A 19504-nucleotide genomic window follows, 5' to 3' on the forward strand; every position below is an offset into this window, starting at 1 on the left:
CTGGCATGTAGAGTAGACTTGCAGGAGATAATTTGGTTAATATGATTCTTCCTCCATCGTTTTCGTACCTCGGCTGCATTCTGTCATTCCTCTATTAATGTCAGTCAGAAACCTAGAAATCAATTTAGGCATTGTCCCAACCTCTCTAATTTGTTACTCAGCTTTGTCCCTTTCAGCATCACAGAATACATTTTGCTAATTTATCTTGTAATTCCATTTGTAACCTATAACTAATTCAGAGTTAAGTTTTTAGCACCTCTGTAGAAGTGTATCCTGACACATGTACATTCAGAGTTGCACTTTTGGTCAAAGAATGAAACGATGGAACCTACCAGAATTGAGTTCAGAACACAACGTGCCTGCCCAGGTCCCGTTTGTCACAGTCAGTGAAATGCTGTAAACAGGGCACAGACATTACACTCAAAAGCTAACTTCAGCTTCTGCCCCTCTGTGACTGCGAACAGCCAAAAGAAGGCCATGGCCACAATGAAGGGGACAGCAGGAGATGTAGCACCTGTGGACCCCATGTGCCCTTCACACGGCGATTCTGGGAACTCATACCCATCTCCTAACTCTATCAGTTTATGCTTGGCACACAGAGCGTAATTATAGATAATGAAAGTGAGTTGATTCTAGGCAGATACCCACTCTTTGCGCGGACGTGATGTGAGACGTGCTCACAGATCAATGGGGGTGCTGATTCTAACTAGGATACATTTGGTTAAAGAGCTAGCTACAAGAGTAGCAGAAATAAGTATGTGTTCTACGAAGAACCAACCATGCAAGGAGTGAGCGTCTGTGGGGACCGTGCAAATGGGTAGTTCCAGAGGTAAATAGCCAATTAATTCACTTTTTGGGATCATAAAATATTGACCACTTCATCATCAATTTTAAAAACATAGTAAGGAATATAAACATTCATTTATTAAAAAGTAAAATAAATATATATTTTTTTCCTTGCAAGAAGTCTACCCCTATCCAAGCAACATTAACCCAGATCTTTTTAAGTTATTTCTGTAATGAGATACAAACCACATTGGTTTGCAGCTCATTCTTCCAAAAAAAAAAGTCTCTTTATATTGCAGCAGTTTGGAAATTTCTAGGCAATCCTCTGTAAGGAAAATGAGCTTTGGAAACTCACTCCTAAGCTCAAGGGGAAACTCTTGTAGATTTTACTTTAGGAGGTTCCAGAGCTTGGGAAGCCTGCTGGCAATGGCTGGCTGGCCTTTAGTAAAGCATCAGTTCTAGGCAGTGGCTGTGCGTCCGAATAACACATTAGACAAAGTATTTTTAAAACATCACAGTGTGCATATCATTTATCACACATTGTCCCCTTCTATCTGTCACCAACGTAACCCAAAGTCTGAACTCTACCCATCTGACCTTATTACCTGTTACTCCCCAATATGAACACGTATTTCTATTCACTGTCATTAGCGTGTTGAAGTCACCACCCACCCTATTCCATCTCTCTGCTGACCCAATTTCTCTACCTATAATTCTCCATTGACAACTTTCCAAACACCCAATCAATGGTGACTGTCATCTCACATCATGGAAATGTTTGACATATAATAATTATTTCCTTGTAATAGTGAGTTTAAATGTCTCTAAATGTATCCTTGGAAACTGTGGAGCAGGGACCAAGTCAAGGAGATATCTCACATTTCCCAAAGAGCCAGGCATGTGTTAGGCAGATACTAAAACAGCCAGGAAATATTTAAAGGCTTTGTATTAGAGTATATGGGGGAGGGGACATAAATTCTCTCTGCCATGTAATTCACTGGCACCTTTGATTAAAAGAAGTATCCCAGAGAACACTTGCCAGGAGTAAGAACTGAATTACATTACTTTGTTGGGTATACTTATGAGGCATAGAATGATTATTAGGAAGCACTGTGATGTGTAATTTTTTATGTGCACATGTAAGTATACATTGTTTAGCGCTGCAGGTAGTTTGCGTTCTGTCTTTGTTCCCTTGTGTGCTTTGCTCTCTAGGAACCCTGGGGGACAAAGTGTTACCACTAATTTGTTAACATTATTGTGATTTATGTTACCATACAGAGAGTGAGAACAACTTTCAGAGTTTTGAAAACTTCATCACTTACACAACAGGTGTTGTAATAACAACAGGTGCTCAGGTTTAAATGGCCAGGACCATAACCTGAAGGCAATGCCTTGCTAATGGCATCTCTTCTCCCTCACCACATAAATGCCCATGTACCCTGTCCAAGGCTTCTCAATTCACTATTACTTCAACCCATTAAGGAGCTAAGTGGCTGGGTTACCCTTCAGAAGTCCCTATGTGTCATTTTAATATGTTGTTGTCTGTATGAATAATCACAATAAATATACTTAATAATTAATTTGTATCCATTTAACATAAAATTATGCCACTAAAACTAAATTAAATGTCTAGCCCGAGATCTTAACAGAGCTTATTACCCCCCAAATGCAAAATCCCCTTTCAATTAGAACTCTTTGCAGCAATAATTGTAACAATAATTGCACCAGCCCACTTACATTTCTCTCTCACCATCCTGAACATGTCTCTCATCTTGGCACGGTAGGATATCTCTGTGTTGGCAGGATATTAGTGAAGCGTATTGGAGTTAACACTAATTAATTCATGTCGGTCTCTTCACAATCTAATGTAACAAAATTAAACCTGTGCTGTGTTCATTTGGTTCATATTCTCCGAGACAACTAATGGAGACTTCGTAAAGGGCACGTCGGCTCTACATAGTCTCCTTGCGATTTCTTCAAGCTTTCCAAAGGGAAAACCTGAATATCATGCTAATAGTATTGATAATGATCATATAACAAAAAAGCAAATGCACATCACAGGGTGGCTGAAGGTTTTTCAAAAACAATTTCTAGCTATGAATTTATACCCAGGCATCAGTTTCACCCTAGAACTAATATTTAAGGGAAAAAATAAAAAAGCTAAACTTTTCCATGGCTCCCTTGTTTATATAAAATGGGAAGCCTTAGATCTGCACTGCCAAAATAGCTTTGAACAGGCAATAATTACCCAAGTGATTTTAAAAATTGGCTTTTATAATGAGGATCTAAAATATTAATTACCCATCTGGAAATAATGAAGGTGAAAATTTCTTTTTTTATTTGCTTAATTTTTATTTCCATTTGCTTATTTACTTGGTAGAGAAGCACTTCCTTGAAAATAGTGATAATTAAGTTGCTTATAATTTCAGAGACTTGCACATTAGGTCCTGCAAGATACAGTCAAAAGAAAACTTTATAAAAAACTTTTTCTGGTTTATTTTCACCAAGAATAATTGCATATATATTTTGGAAATTACCCTGTGATATTGGTCTAGTCACTTTTTGCTCTGCTTTTGTTGTTCCTCTTTAAAATGATTGTGTTGATCCATATGACCTCTCAAGGCTACACATTTTAAATCATATGATTTAAAATGCAACCAAATAATAAGCAGCCAAACACAAAGCAGCCAAAAGCTTATTTAGAGGAAAATTCATAGTCCTGCAATTTTAGCACTTATTTCTAAAAAGAATAATAGCTAACACATGTATCATTTGCTAAGCGCAAGAAAGAGTATGGGGCTCTCTGTAATTCAAAACAAAAGTAAAACTAAACTTGTAAAAAATAAACTGAAAGAAGACCACTGTAGACCTAAGCTTCCCCAGGATAATTTTGATGGTTAAAATTATTAAATATTTTGTTTTAGTTTTTATTCATTTATTTGGCATTCCTGCTTTTTTAGTGCTCTAATATAGGCTTAAACTTCCTATCAATTAATCTATTAATCACATTGCTACATTTATGTGCTCTCCCTTTGGAGTTGGGAGTGATCTTATATACGTATACAATACATATGACGGGTACCATATAATAATATATAATTGTATGTAAGAATAACTTCGACACGTGTGCACTCCTCTGTTTCTGTCTCTGCCTCTTTGAATCTCTCTCTCTCTCTCACACACACACACAAAAAGGTGTATGCAATTGATGTTTTGTTCAAAATCTCAGGTGGCGTTTTTGTTTTATTTTTATTTATTTATTTATTTTTATTTTTATTTTTATTTTTTTAAAAATATATCTTTATTGATTTCAGAGAGAGGAAAGGAGAGGGATAGAGAGAAAAACATCAATGATGAGAGAGTCATTGATTGAGCCCGCAACCCGGGCATGTGCCCCGACCGGGAATCGAACCCCAATCGCCTGGATCCTAGGTCGAGGCTCAACCACTGAGCCACGCCCAGCCAGGCTCAGATGGCGTTTTTAAAACCACAGAGTTATTTTATCGTCACTCGTCATAAATGTGAAGAAAAAGTCCTAAATACCTAGAAGCCTTAAGCAGCTGGACTTTCCCAAACAAAAGAAACCCCATTCTGGGTTGGTCTAATTCAATATTTATACCGAACAATATAGGAGGCCTTTCTTTACATTTAAAGATAGAAAAGATTTGGAGATTTCAGTTTCAGTTGCTGCATCAACAAGTTGCTTTTTATTTTCAGAGGAAGATAATAACTAGCTTCTAAAATTGAGCAGCGTTTCACTGATTGCTGTGGGAGTCCAGCACTGTACTGAGCACTTTTATAGATGGGTGAGACAGTCAAGGGCACTCAAAGGAATGACAGGCCAGTCATCAAAACCAGATTTCAACAAAATGAAAACCACAGTAGGAAGCAATGAGAAATAAAACATAGTTATCAAATATCAAGTTTTAATTATTTAGACTACTTTAGTAGTATGAGTTCAGAGAAAGAATGACACTAAAGATTATAGCAATCATGAAGCCTTCCAGAGGACTTTTGTCTCTACAGAGTACATTGCCATTGCAACCAACCAGACATTTTTAAGTATCTATTTGTGCAAGATACTGTGCACACTAGATTTGAGCACCATCATTGCAGAATCAGTATTACTTAGTCCCATAAAGCAAACACCAATAGTTGGAAAACTATACAGTTACCTCAGGCCATCAAATAGGAACCTGTAAAAACATGGACTCCTGGCTAGGTGATACTCCTTGAGACCTCAGACCAGATGGCCTTCATGACCTGTAAAGGACCTCATATAAGGCCAGCAGGCATGCCTGCTTCCCTGATAGAGAACCAGCATCTCAGCCACTGCTCACATCTCCATATATTTGGTGGGTCAGAGGAAGTGAGGAAAACTAGGCTGGTAAACCTCGTAGGATGGAGTCACTCACCCCCAAGGTCTCTGGCAGCCTGATGGAGTAACTAGGTGCTGGAGAAGGAGTCAGGGACCCCCCTACACGGAGAAACAAAATCAAGATTCTATTCTGCCAGTGGCACTATCTATGGAACCCATTTCAGGTGTGGAAATAGGAAGTGACATGGACAATCCTACCATCTTTCAATAGGCGTGAAGTTAGTCCATGGAACTGAAGCAGACAGGAGTAGAGGTGCTGGCCAAGTCCTCCAGGCCCTGGGTTCCTAGATGGACCCTCATCAACTGAGAGCTTATTAGAAACGAGCACAGATCATCACAGATAATTCATAAACAAATAACAAACCCAAACCTGCCTACAATGGCTGATGATTATGTGTAAATATATCCAGCCTGAAATGTAATCAGACAGATGCAAATTTTAAAATAACATTTTCACCCATAAGTTTGAAAAAATCCTATTTAGGATATGAGAACACTTGTAGTTTTATAACATGTAGGAAAGACTAGGGTCTATTCTATATTCAAATGCTTAAGATGTTTATCTAAGCATTATTCCCAACTCTAAAAATGTTGAGGCAATCTAAATATTCCACAGTAAGAAAACCAGTCAATAAGTCATCTTATATATAACTTACATTGAGTTAGTAATTTATATCTATGCTATAGAAATAATTTTGTAAATAATTCCACCTACATATCAAATATCATTTGAACTGGGCTTCTAGGATATAGGTTAAGAACTCATATTGTCTCTATTTTTGGCAGTGATATGAAAGGCAAAAGTCTCCTTTATTTGTTTATTTTAAATTTACTATAGTAAATATTGTATTTTCAGGGGTTTATAATCATAACCATAATTTCAAATTATGAACTCAAAACTGACATTGAGATTAAAAAATCTGCATTGTAACCCTTGCCTGTTTGGCTCAGTGGTTAGAGCGTCCGCCTGAGGACTGATGTGTCCCGGGTTCGATTCTAGTCAAGGGCACATACCTGGGTTGCTGGCTTGATCCCCAGCTCCAGTCGGGGCATGTATGGGAAGCAACCAATCAATGTGTCTCTCCCTCATCTATGTTTCTCTCTCTCTCTCCCTCTTCCCCCCTTCTCTCCCCCCCCTTCCATTCTCTCTGAAAAGCAATGGAAAAAATATCCTCAGGTGAGGTTTAAAAAAATAATTTAAAAAATAAAATAATAAAATGATGCTTGAGAAAAATGTTTAAATTATACAGGGTTAAGTTGGAGCTATATTCTGGGTAAATTATATAAAATGTAACACATTAGAGTACCTCAAATATGTTTTAATATTACAGGACAGACTAATTGCCTCTGAATAAGAAAGATTGTATAACATTTTTCTACATTGTTGTACTTGTCTATAATTTCCCATTATCTATAATCAGGCATAATTGTGATAATCAGAAATTGTTTTCAAAGAGAATAAGAGAGAAGCAGGAGGTAGAATAGTGGTTGCCAGGGGCTGGGGGAGGGGATAGGATCCGCTCTTCTCTGGGTGTAAAGTTTCAGTCATGTGCTTATATTTAAGGACACTGTGCACTTAAACATTGGTTCAGAGGGTAGGTCTCATGTTGTGTGCTTTCTTACCACACTAATAAAAACAACAGCAACAAAAAGCCACTATAAAGACACCTGTATTTTTTAAAAAACAAACAGAAAACAAATAAAACAGAGCTCCTCCAAATATGTCTTCCTTTTTAATGTTATTGTAAAAAATGCTTTTTCATAATCCTTGGAGACATTTTCTTCTCTAAATGTTTAGCCATAAGCTGGTTTTTAATGTGAATTAAAAGGAGGGAAGAGAATGAGGCCCTCATTATAGTGTTACATTACCATCTATTTAAAGCCTCTTTAATTTGCATCAGCCTCATTAATAATTAAAATACCCTCTCTGTATCCATCCGCACACCTTACAGCTGTCCCCATCCCTGTTTCTGCTCACTGATCCCTGAGAAATATGCATGGCCATTTGCATTAAGTAGATGCAGGTATCTACTTAGAGAGTCAAGGCAAGTCCGTTGTAAAGGTGATATTTGCTGGCAAAAGTAGAGAGCCCATAATTCAGTGGGGTGAGGGTGTGGAACCGTGTGGCCATTCCGGAGAACATCATGGCAATACTTAGTCAAATTAAGTGGCAGGACTATCCAGGTTGCACGATTTCATAAGAAGCCATGAATCAGTATATTTACAGTTGGAGGCAAACAATTACTTAAAGAAAGAACAGTCATAACGTGGTGAATGCAAACTGTAAAATATCATTTTGCAAATAGAATAAAAAATTATACACAGTGATGCATATGCAATAAAATTGAATTATCTTAAAATGAATTATCTTAAAAACAGAGATAAAAAAACTGATAAATAGAAAAGATGCCATAATAACATGCATAAAAATTTGAAAACACATATAAAATAAAAATGTAGAAATTAAGTATGTAAATATAAAAATGAAATATTTTAAAATAATTAAAATTAACAGTTTAAAAATATCCCCCCAAGTGCATGCATTTTGCATGGATATTATATACATATTCACAGATATGTTTGAAATCCATTAAAACAGTGGCCTGCAACTGTAAAAAGAATGCTATTTGGAAAGAAATAAGTCAGAACAAGTAACTAATAGAGGAACCGATGCTGCTGCTGTTCTGCGGATGGATGATGATTAACTTTTAATTTGCACTGTTTAAAAAGAAAAACAAGAACAAAACCAAAAACTAACCCCCCTTCTTCAGTGTTTATTAAGCAGTAGCCACAGCCAGCCCTGCTCTCCCTGATTTTCGCTGCAGCCTCGGGACCACAGCCCACAGCGGTCCTGTGTGGGTTTTTTATTGCTCGCCTGTGCTGGGCCACGAGGGCAAGGAGGGCTGAAGGCCGGGCCCCTCCTGCTCGCTGTGTGGGTGCACGTGGGCTGCATCCTGCCTTTCTCCGGTTCATTTAAGGGGACCACCTGGGCTAGCAGCGTCTCTACTGGTGCCTCAGTCACCCCATCCATCTGTAGCCCCAGCTCCTTTCTATCTCTTTTTAGTCCAAACCCGTGCCCAGGCTGCCGGGTGGGGGTGGGGGTGGGAATATACAGTGCTTTTCTTCCCCATGGAGGGTGGGGTATTTTTTTATCCAAAGCCAAGTGAGGGGGGGGTGCTCCAGACCCTACGAATGATTACAGGTAGGAGTGTCTACAATGAAAACACACTAGCATCGCTTTCCCACCCTAGGAGATTGTTCAGTTGTGAAATCCTCCGTCACTAGAGAGGAGTGGGGATGAGTTTTTAAGTTCTTGGTACAGCTTGAAACTTGTTCCCTGAAGTTGGGGAGCGTTGCCAAGGAGATAAGGGATGGCTCTCACTCGGGGGTGTGTGAAGACAGACTTGCCCAGGTAAACAGAGCAAGTTAGAATCATTGGATGGTGTACTTAGGACAAAGGGGTGGGAACTTATGTCTAAGAAAGCCACACATCCCGCTTGCACCCCAGGTCCTCTCCAGTGAGGCCCACTGAAGGGAGAGAGGAGTCAATACTTGAGTTGTGTTGGAGACTGAAATCTTCCATCAGTTGGGCTGAGTGACTTTTCTAATACCTTAAAGTGATTGTAAAGCCAAGGCATCTACTTGATATATTGTTAAGAAATCAGAAAAAGTGGCGAGATAAAACACAGTTACACACAGGGACTGAAGGTAAGAATTATTTAACTATTTTGTGTTTCTACTTAAAAGTTCAATAAAATAAGAAATGTCCAGTTATTGGGTAAACCTATAAATTCTCCTGGAGCCTTAAGATAACACAGAAAAACTAAGGTGCTGTCAATTTAATGGCAGTGTATCACATTGGAGGCTTTTCCTGGCCTTTAAAAGCTTTCCCATCAGCTATATCCCTTGGGAAGACCCTTTATAGAACTGGTGTGAGAGAAGCATGGGCCACTTTTCAATCCTTCTGCCTTATGTTTATCCAACAAGGATTTTTTTTGTCACTCTTTGTGTGGGCCCTGAAGTGAGGAGGCAGAGATTCATTACAACAGATAAAGTTTTCACATAGAGAAATCAAACTACAAAGATTCAAAATGGAACCAAAAGCCAGCATTTAATCAATGACAGAGAAATAAGAACCAAAGAGCATGAATGGATCCTGCCACTCTTGTAATAAAGCCTGTTTATAACATCCCAAAACTTTTAGTATAAAGGCGTTACCCCCACTCCACCTGTGGGGTAAGGATCTTGCATGACCTGGCCCTTCTCTCTGATCATCTATTTGGGCTCCTGTCCTCCCTCTCGGCTGCGCTCCTTCTACACTGGTCTTATGGCACCCTTCTCAGAAAACATTTGGCCCTTTTGTGCTTTAGAGTCTTGTCCTTGATATTCACTGTACCCCAAACACTCTTTCCTATCCCCCCAGATGACTGATCCATCTCAACTTTCAGACAGAATGACCAGCTCATCCTGATTTGCCTCGGACTATCTCAGTTTTAACACTCACAGTCCAACTCCCAAGATACCCCTTAGTTCTTGATCAACCTGGGCAGCTGGTGACCCTACCTTCAGGTCCTGTTTCAAATCTTGAGTTTATATAAGAACTAATGTATATTTATAACCCTTTAAATCCCCAGCTGTAGACTCTGTCTCCTATGTTCCAGATCGATGTGTAGTAGCCTGTAGACTCTGCTCATTTTGTTCAAGGAGTAGGTCATTGGGAGGTGGAGTAGATATTCATTAATGACTTTTCGAGCTCACATTTCCACCCACCTCCATTCTCTAATAGCTCCCAGATGTTCCTTTGGGGAATGATCTTCCCAATCATTGTGTAGCATCTATGTGATTTGAATTTGGGTAAAATTTACACTGACTCCAGAACTGGGCTCTGATTGTCCTAATGCAACCAACATTAACTTACACTCTGCCAGGGTGATTGGTAAAGACCTGGACATGACTGTCTATTGAAGCCAATCAGTACATGGTATTGCCTTAGTCATAGCACTTGGGGATGGAAAGCGCGTTGGCGCTCCGTTGACCCATCAGAACTAAGTAAGAGTGTGAGCTGTTCTTAAGAGCAAAAAGAAATGGCGCTGCAGAAAGAGGGAAGAGATAGAAAAAAAATCAGGTGCTATTTCGGAACTGCTAGATCAAGCCAACTGTCATACCTACCTACCCACATGTGAACTTACTATTTACATAAATCAATACATTCTGTTACTGTTCAAGTCAATTCAAGTTATGTGAAACAGAAAACATCAAAACAGATGGTGGAGGCAATGTGATTTAGAGGAAAGATTTCCCCATTTTTGGAAAGAAGCAAACCCAGATTCTACTCGGGTAACTGACTATATGACCTTGGGATAGTCATTATGCCTTTCGATGCTACATTTTCCTCACCTATAAATTTGCAGTGGGGCCTTTTTCTTACCTGATACACATGGTGTTGTGAACATCATATGGAATAATAACTTTGAGTGAGAAAACCTGCAAACTGTGTGCAATTGAATTGTAGGTGATAGTACCATGAGAAGATCCTGCAGCCATCAACATAATTAATACAGTACATTGCTTTTATTTTGTCCTGCGTGTCAAAAGACAGGAATAATTTATCAAGATTTGTTCTTCTGCAGAGCACTTGATGAAAACAGGAGTGGAGGTTCCTAAAGCAAAGCAGATTTCATTAGGCTGCTTAATATGAGTATTTATAGCCAAATTGTTTCCCAATTGACTTTGCAGTCTTCATTTGTGATTCATAATTCTTGGTGAGTAATTGCAATTATCATCTGCTTAATGAGACAATGATTCCCTCTCTCCCCAATCCTTGTTTTTCTTTTGGTAAAACCTTGCATTCAGTGCTGTGTGTGCCACCTAAAGTCGGTGTATCAGAAAGCCGATTCCCCATCAAACACCCAGAATGCCAGGCCCAGAGGCAGGAGAGACATTCTGAGTGTGACGCTGGACAGTGCAAATAAACGCATCTATAGGTGGTGCCCCTCCTTTCAGACAGAGGCCCAAAGAAGAGGTTTATGATGGAGACAGGTATGAGTAGTCAGGGGACGATGCCTTAAATGAGGGGATTATATTTTGTTTTCATTTCTTGTTTCTTGTTCAGTGACCCATTTCAATCATAAAAGTTTTGTTGGCAAATAAAACACCCACATTTCTTTTGTAAGCAAGCAGAAAAGGAATGATTGTGGATTTCGAGTATGAGAAATCATTTAAAAATAGCTAGTATTTTTAAAGAGCTCACTATGTGGGAAGTAACGTTAAACGATTATTTTAAGTATTGTTATCTCGCGTCCTCTCTGCCATTGCTGGGTCATGGAGGGGTTAAAGACGTTGTCCCAAGCCACAGGGCTGATGACTAGCGGTGGAGGGTTTAACCTGAGCTGCTCAGCTCCTGATGCCTCATTCTTTATATGCCATAACACTGCCCCATTTTAAAACACTGTTTGATGACGTTAAAACAATTCTTTTTCTGAAAAAAGTCATACATAATCATTGGTTTTTATTTTATTGTCATTTCCCTCCATTATTTTCTCTCACCTCATCACCCAGAAGGAGAGAGCAGCAGTTTTCCATGTTCACTTATGAACTGAGAAGTCATGGACTTTAACTGATCAGCACGCATCTGTGTTTCTACTCACGGTCATGATCGGGCAGCTCTGGAACATGAGGTCACTGAGAACATGCGTGGGACACAGACGGACTCTGTGCCTGGTAAAGAGAGAGTGAGGCCAAGCAGTCCGAGAGAATTCAAAGTCTGAGCCACTCTGCCTACGGGGTTGCTCGGGGCTCCCAGCTCAGTTACGGCCCAGACTGAACATGATTTTGTGGGAGTGAGTCTCCTGCCACTGGCCACTCCCAAGGGCAGTGTAGCGCGAAGGTTTCTCTATGTTATTTATTATCCCGCTCTTTAAAGATAAACATTTTAGTTATACAAACTGACTGAAATCCAATGCATTTGTTCTCAAACAGCTTCAATTCCAGTGTCCGAGGAAAAATCTAGCACTGTGTGAATTTTAACACTTTGGTGTCTGAAATGTAGATTTACGGGAAGCTGAGAGACTAGTGCAGAGAGACACATGTACCCTTCGCCGTTCTCCCCACGGTTGCATCTCACATAATTATAGTGCAATATCAAAACCCCGAATCCAGCATTGGGGTGATGCCGCTACTTTCTCACATGCGCGTGGTAACCAAGATCCAGGGCAGCCTATGAACACAACAGCCTCTCTCATGCCCCTTCGTACTCAGGTTTTATAACTTGCTTGGACTAACCTCTGCGGCCCCTAGTCTCTTTTCTACATTTATCATTTTATCATTTTGAGACTGTTAAGTAAATGGAATCATACAGCAGGCGGCCTTTGAGGGTGGCTCTTTTCATTCAACAGGGCCTTTGAAGTGGTCGCATGTGCGAAGCGCTCGCTTCTCTGCATCGCTGAGGAGTGTGACCTGCCGGCTTAATCCTGCAGTGTTGCACGCTCGGCGGACCACAGTTTATTTAGTTATTCACCTAAGGAAACGATAATAACAATTCACACTTCCTGGGAAGCGGACATAGCATCCAATAAACGAGCCAGAGGGTATTTCCAAGTTTGAAATGTTCTGCCTTCACAGCCTGAACGGACTGGTTTTCTTATAATATCTTTGTGGTATCAGGGCAATGCTGGCCTCATTCAGTGAGCTGGGAAGTGTTGAAACTGTTTAATTTGGAGAATTTATTCAAATTGATCTATTTCTCTTTAAATGTGTGGTAGAATTTACCAGTGACATCATCTGTGCCCAGTGTTTTTATTGTCGAAAGGATCTTAACTACTAATTTGACTTATTTAATAGAAATAGAGCTATTTATTTTTTTCTTGAGTGAGTTTTGGTAGTTTGCTTGCTAATGAATTTTTCCATTTTATCTAAGTTGGTTAATTTATTGACATTAAGTTGTTTGTAAATTATCTTTGTAATATCTTAAGGATCTTTTGTAATATCCCCAACTCTCAGCCTGATTTGAATGCTGGTAATTTGCATTTTCTCTCTTTTTCTTCCTCACTAGTCTGGCTAGAAGTTTATCAATTGGATTGATTTTCTCAGAGACCTAGCTTCTAGTTGCTTTCATTTGCCTCTGTTGTTTTTCTGTTTTATATTTCATTTGCTTTCACCCTTATCAATTTATCCTTGTGTTCCTTACTGTGGGATTAATTTTCTCCCATTTTTGTCTAATTTCTTAAGATGAAAGATTAGCTCATTGCTCTGCAGTCTTTTTTTATATTCTAGGCATTTAGTGTTATAAATTTTTCCCTAAGTACATCATTAGTTGCAATCCATAAATTTTTATATGCTGTGTTTTCAATTTCCTTAGTTCAAAATATTTATTTTTCTTTTAATTTCTTTTTTTGACTCAGTGGATATATGGATATATATTATTTGGTTTCCATATTTAAGGGATTTTTCAGATAGGTTTTTGTTATTGACTTCTAATTTATTTCCATTGCAGTTAGAAAATACACTTTTCTCATTTGTGTTATGGTTATAATGAGTGATTTTTTTAATTGAATTCTGGCTATTTTGAATTTTATGTTAGGTGCTTCTGGATCCTATTTAAATCAATTTTAGAAAGCAGTCACCCTGTTTAGGTTTAGTGGGTAGGTTCTGGCCCACACTTCTGGTTTATAGTTTCAGTGACAAGTGTTTTTGGACCCTTGCAATGCTATTGTGCTCTGCTTGGTTCACCTGGTACCACTGGGGCTTCTGCTACCTCCCTGCTGACACTGACCACAGGGAAAAAGTGCACTTGTGCCTCGCGCTGCCAGGTGAGGATTAGGAGTAGTTTCATCTGTGGGCCAGTGACTGCTTTCCATCTTTTAGGCAGGCTTGTGTTGGCAGAGCTTGCACTGGATACCTGCTACTGTGAATTTCTGGGACAGAGGGTGCTTCCTTGAGTCTTTGTTTCTGCTGGGGTTTGGGGTAGGGTCAGAATATGATCATCCTGAGTCATTCTCTGCTCCTGAGTGGAGAGCCAGGGGACATCGGACTGTGCCTCCTTCTGCCACCAGAGCAGGTAGAGCAGGCCTAGGCACTTCCCCTTGGTGGGAGTTTCCTTCCTGGCATGTTCTTGACATGCTGATTGATGCAGGCAGAGTGGGCCACTTGAAGTGGCTGGGTGGAGGACAGGATGCCACTCTGTGCCACCTGGACCTGAAGCATCCCTTTGCCCAGCATATCCACACTGTATATGTCACCCCCATTGGTTACTTAGCTGCTGTCTCAGTTATCAGATCAATTATCAGAGAGAGAAAAACCACATTCATATAACTTTTATTACAGTATATTGTCAATTATTCTATTTTATTATTAGTTATTGTTGTTAATTTATTACTGTGACAATTTATATATTAAACTTTATCATGGGTGTGTATGTATAGGAAAAACATAATATATATAGGGCCTAGTACTGTTCTTGGTTTCAGGAACCCACTGGGGGCCTTAGGGGGCCTTGGAACATATCCCTATATGCTTAGAGGAGACTACTGTATTCAAGCTTATTAACCTTTTTTCTTTCTTTTTTATTGTTAATACTCATCTGAGGATATTTTTTCCATTTCTTTTCAAAGAGAGTGGAAGGGAGAGAGAGAGAGAGAGAGAGAGAGAGAAACATCTATGTGAGAGAGACACATCGGTTGGGTGCCTCCCACACATGCCCCAACCAGGGCCAGGGATCCAGCCTGCAACCGAGGTGCATGCCCTTGGCCGGAATCAAACCAGGGACCCTTCAGTCCACTGGCTGATGCTTTACCCACTGAGCCAGACCAGCCAGGGCTAAACCCTTTATCTTCAGTGTCTAACCTGCATTTCAGTTATTCCAGTGCATTTGTCACTTCTGATGTATTTTCACCTCTAGAAGCTATTTTTTGTTATGTATTTCACTTGTCTCCTTAGCATGTCCATATATCCCTTTTCCTCCTTTTACACATAGAAGACAGTTATGTCACTTGAACGTGCTTGTCCACTTACGTTATGATCTGTGCTATTCCTGGGTCTGTTCTGATTAATAATTTTTTTCCTCTTCATGGCGTATATTCTCCCGCTTCTTCTCATGCCTTCTTTTTATAGATGACATTGTGAATTTTTCTTTGTTGGGTGCTGGATACTATGGTATTTATTCAAATACTTCTGTGGTTTCTTCTGAAATAGGTTGAGCTATTTGGAGAATGTTTGATCCCTTTGAGCACTGCTTGAAGCTTCTAAAGTGGCATCAGAGCACCCTACAGTCTTGGGCTAATTTTACCTTCATACAGAAACAGTACTCTTCTGAGTGTCCTACCTACTGCCCCATTGTCGTAAGGCTTTTCCCCCAGGGCTGGTTGGAACGCCAGTTATCCCTCCCTCACTGTGAGCTCTGTGGATTTCCTGGCCTGCTCTTTAGGGCGGTCCCTTCTCCAGCGCTGAGTAGCTTATTCACATGCGTGCTCTGATCAGCACTCACCCAAAGGCTTGAAAATGGGAGGTCAGGCCTTTGCATATCTCGAGTTCACTCATGTTCACTTGCTCTCTCCCCCTCTCGCTCTCCCTTCCCACCCCACACCTTGGTCCTCTCCCCCTCCCTTTCCCTTTCTCTTCCCCCTCACTCCCTCTCTCTCCTTCTGGTCCGCTTCCTTGGAAACCCAATTCCATACTGAAGAGGAGACCAACGGCCTCTCTCTGGGCTCTTGTCCCTGAACTTCAGCCTAGAGCCTCTCTCCAGGTGTAAGCTGAGGGCAGTTAACTGCAGGTCTTACCTTCTGCTCTTCCCCTTGAAGATCTATGTCCTGCACTGACTATCATCCAATACTTAGAAAACATTGTTTTATTTTTTTCCAGTTTTATTATTTGGCTAAAGCAACTGAGTAAATCCAATCCCAGTTACTTTATCTTGGCCAGAAACCAGAATTACATGTATTATTTTCTTTTAAATACCTTGACTGTTTCTTTGGCTGATGTCTAGTTATTTGGTAGCTCTTGTTTTATTGTGAATAAGAACTCCTTTTTTTTCTCATTATGCTAGTTGATTTGTTATTACTGCATATAGGAAGAATTTTTCAGGTGATCCTTTTAGATTTTCTAGAGTGATAATATCACTTGCGGAACACAGTATTATTTAATTTCCAAAAATCTTATCTCACATGTCCTTTTGTCTTTATTTCATTGATAAGATCATTATAGTTAAATAATAGTAGTTTGAGGTAATTAAAATATTGTCCTCGATTCAAATCCCATTTATTCTAATATTTCATCATCAAATATCATGTTTGCTCTAGATTTAAAGAAAAAACTGCTTGTTAAGTTAATGGAGTCTTTCTGTTTGTATTGTACTAAAAATGGGTGAATTTTATTAAAATGCTTTTAACATTATTTAGATTGTTTTATGTTTCTTCTTGACATATTAATTATTAATACTGTGAATAGTATTAATAGATTTTCTAATGGTAAGCTATATTTACCTTCCTGGTAAAAATCCTTATTAATCATAAAATGTCATTCATTCTTTTAAAATATAGTTGAATTTAATTTCACATTACTTACCTAAAATATTTGCATATATATTTATAAGTTATATTGTTTGCTAACTACACTTGTCCAGCTGAGACCCACGAAGCCAAGTATTTTAAGATCTTTTTTTACTGTAAAAGACTTCCATATTGTGTTGTAGTTTGATGATATTCTAAAATTATACACACTAAGCATAATCTTGAAAATGTGGGTCTGCATCCTACAACTGAGAGCTTGTCTCTGAGTCCAGTGAGTCCTACTTTGCCTTGGTGCTAGAAAGAGAGCTCTCCCCAAGGATAGGCCAAAAAATGACATGGTGCCCAGGCAACAAGGTTTAGAAAGAAAGTGAGGGAATTCAGTCATTCTTAAAGAACATGTTCATGCAGTCAGACCAAGCCCAGAAGAATTTAATCATGCACCTAATAATGCATTAAAGTTACATGTGCATGCATTGTATGGAAGCCCTCAGCAGTCCCTACACTTTCCTGGGCCTCACCTTAGATTTGATGAGTTAGAATCCATAACATTGGGGTTTGGATATCAGTATTATTTTAAAAACAATTCTAATGTGCAGCCAGAAATAGAAAGCACAGATGTAGATTCTGCCTCAAAATATAGTAATTTGTAAAAATAAATAAAGTTATAAATAAGCAATGAAGATCTTGTCTACTCATATTCCAGCAATAAAAGGTAAAATAGCCATTTGTGCATGCTTTAAACTACCACAATGCTGATTTATTTTTAAGCGAAATAGGTATAACCACAGATTCCTTATATGGCATCTGATTAAAATCGGTGTTTGAAGAGTGCAAGATTGCTCATTAGCACAGTTTTTGGAAAATTATGTGTTCTGATGATTTGTAACTAGTAAATCAAACCTTGAAATACGAATTCTTCTTGAAATACATTTATGCAAATAGGCATATTCATGATCAGTTTTATTAAACTTAAAAAAAGAAAAAAATAGACCTTTCTTCTGTAAAATACTATGCCACTTAATGTAATGGTTGAAATTGGGTGGCTAGGAATATATTACTTTATACTACCCCATATTTACAAGTATGCATTTAATTTGTGTGCCTTTGTTTTAGGGTTTAAGGTGAAATGGCTATAACTACTATAAAGTTTTAATTTACTTTTTGTTTATATATATGTAACTTTAAATATGTAAATCAAAATGGGGGTCTGCAAGATTTATTTTTCTTAAAAGAGATACATATGTTACTAAAATCTGAGACATTTTCTTCTATAAATATTTTCTTTTGATGTGTGCTATATTTGTTTAATTTTGTTTTCAGGCTTATTTTATTCTTGATTGAGATGGTTTCTGAATTTTACTCAGTTCTTATAATTTAAATAACATAAAAATCAGCTCATCTTTGTTGCAAGTCTCTAGTAAAACAAACTGGGCCTAATTCCCCTTGAGGGAGAGGGTTAAATCTATGACTATCTCTGTGTTATCCCTACATTAATCCACCCAGGTTTAATCTTCTACTGCAAACATATCCTCTAGATTTTCTAGCTTAGTATTATAAAATAACATTCAGTGTTTGCTTAAATTTTTTCAAAGAGCTTATATATCTGTAGTCATGTTTTTTTATTACTCTGGATGTTATTTTTCTGTTTTCTTTCCCTTCTTCTCTCAATCATTTTTTGGGGGGAGGGTGATGAGATTTTACTGGTTTCATTTTAAGATATACACACCATATCCCTAATTTTTGCTTTACTTTTTTAACTTCTATTGGCTTTCAACAAATATTTTTGTATGTACATTTTCTCCTGCTCCATGTGTCTGGTCAATTAACATGAGACAGTAACTCTTTTCTCCCATTCTAAGCTAAGCTCTTTTTAGCATAAGGTAGTGTCACTGACTTGAAGTTTATGGTGTTTACAATAATCACTTTAGTATCTGTATTTAAAGGAGAGAGATAGGGTGATGGCAATAAAAACAAATGGAGAGAGAACACGATGACTGATCAGGAATGCCCGGTTCAGAGATGTTTAAAGAGAGCCCGCAGGAACGTAAAGCAACGTGAAAATAAGGTCAAGCGTCAGAAAAAGAATGTGTTTATTTGCTCTTCATTCAAGAGAGTCTGAAATTCCTGCTCAGTCTAAACCCCTTGGAGGAGGTTTGTACCAAACCCCTTTTAGACCAATGTATGTGATGCCAATACATTTATACAATACGAATTGATATTTATTTGCTGGAATGAATCACCATCAGAAGAGTAGAACGATGGAGTTTTGGAAGACAGAAATAGAAAGTCAGTTTGAAAACAAACTTCACTGTAATTTTCATAATCATGAAAACATTTTGGCAACATATATATTTATACATTTTTAAAGGAACTATCAGGATGCCATATAATTTGAATATCAAAATATTCATCTGTGTGTTTCTTCAACAAATTAATTATTGTAAATTGATTTATAAATCCTATGTGCCTTATGAAGTCTAAATGACTAAACTCAAGTGGAAGTAAGAATATCAGTTACATAACTTATAGTATTTATATATGGCTGGAGAAGAAGGCATATAAAGTGCCAAATGGTAATCAGTGGGAAGTTTCTAAATACTCCTTTGATTTGAAAGAGTAGAAAGTTTTAATGTAGTTTTGTTTATTGGTTTCGCCTTCTTATAATTATTGCCGCAAATACTTAACACCTGCAAGTAATTCTCCTCTAGCTGCTACTCTGGCCTCTTCATTGACTGTTAATCACAGAGGGAGCAGAGCTGACTACCAGAGGGCCCTTTCCCTTTGCAATTGCTTCCCTACGGAGAACAGCCTGCAACAGTTCCTCCCAGTCACTCACTTT

Source organism: Miniopterus natalensis, chromosome 14 (genome assembly GCF_054644295.1).
Source record: "Miniopterus natalensis isolate mMinNat1 chromosome 14, mMinNat1.hap1, whole genome shotgun sequence".
Taxonomy (NCBI): Eukaryota; Metazoa; Chordata; class Mammalia; order Chiroptera; family Miniopteridae; genus Miniopterus; species Miniopterus natalensis.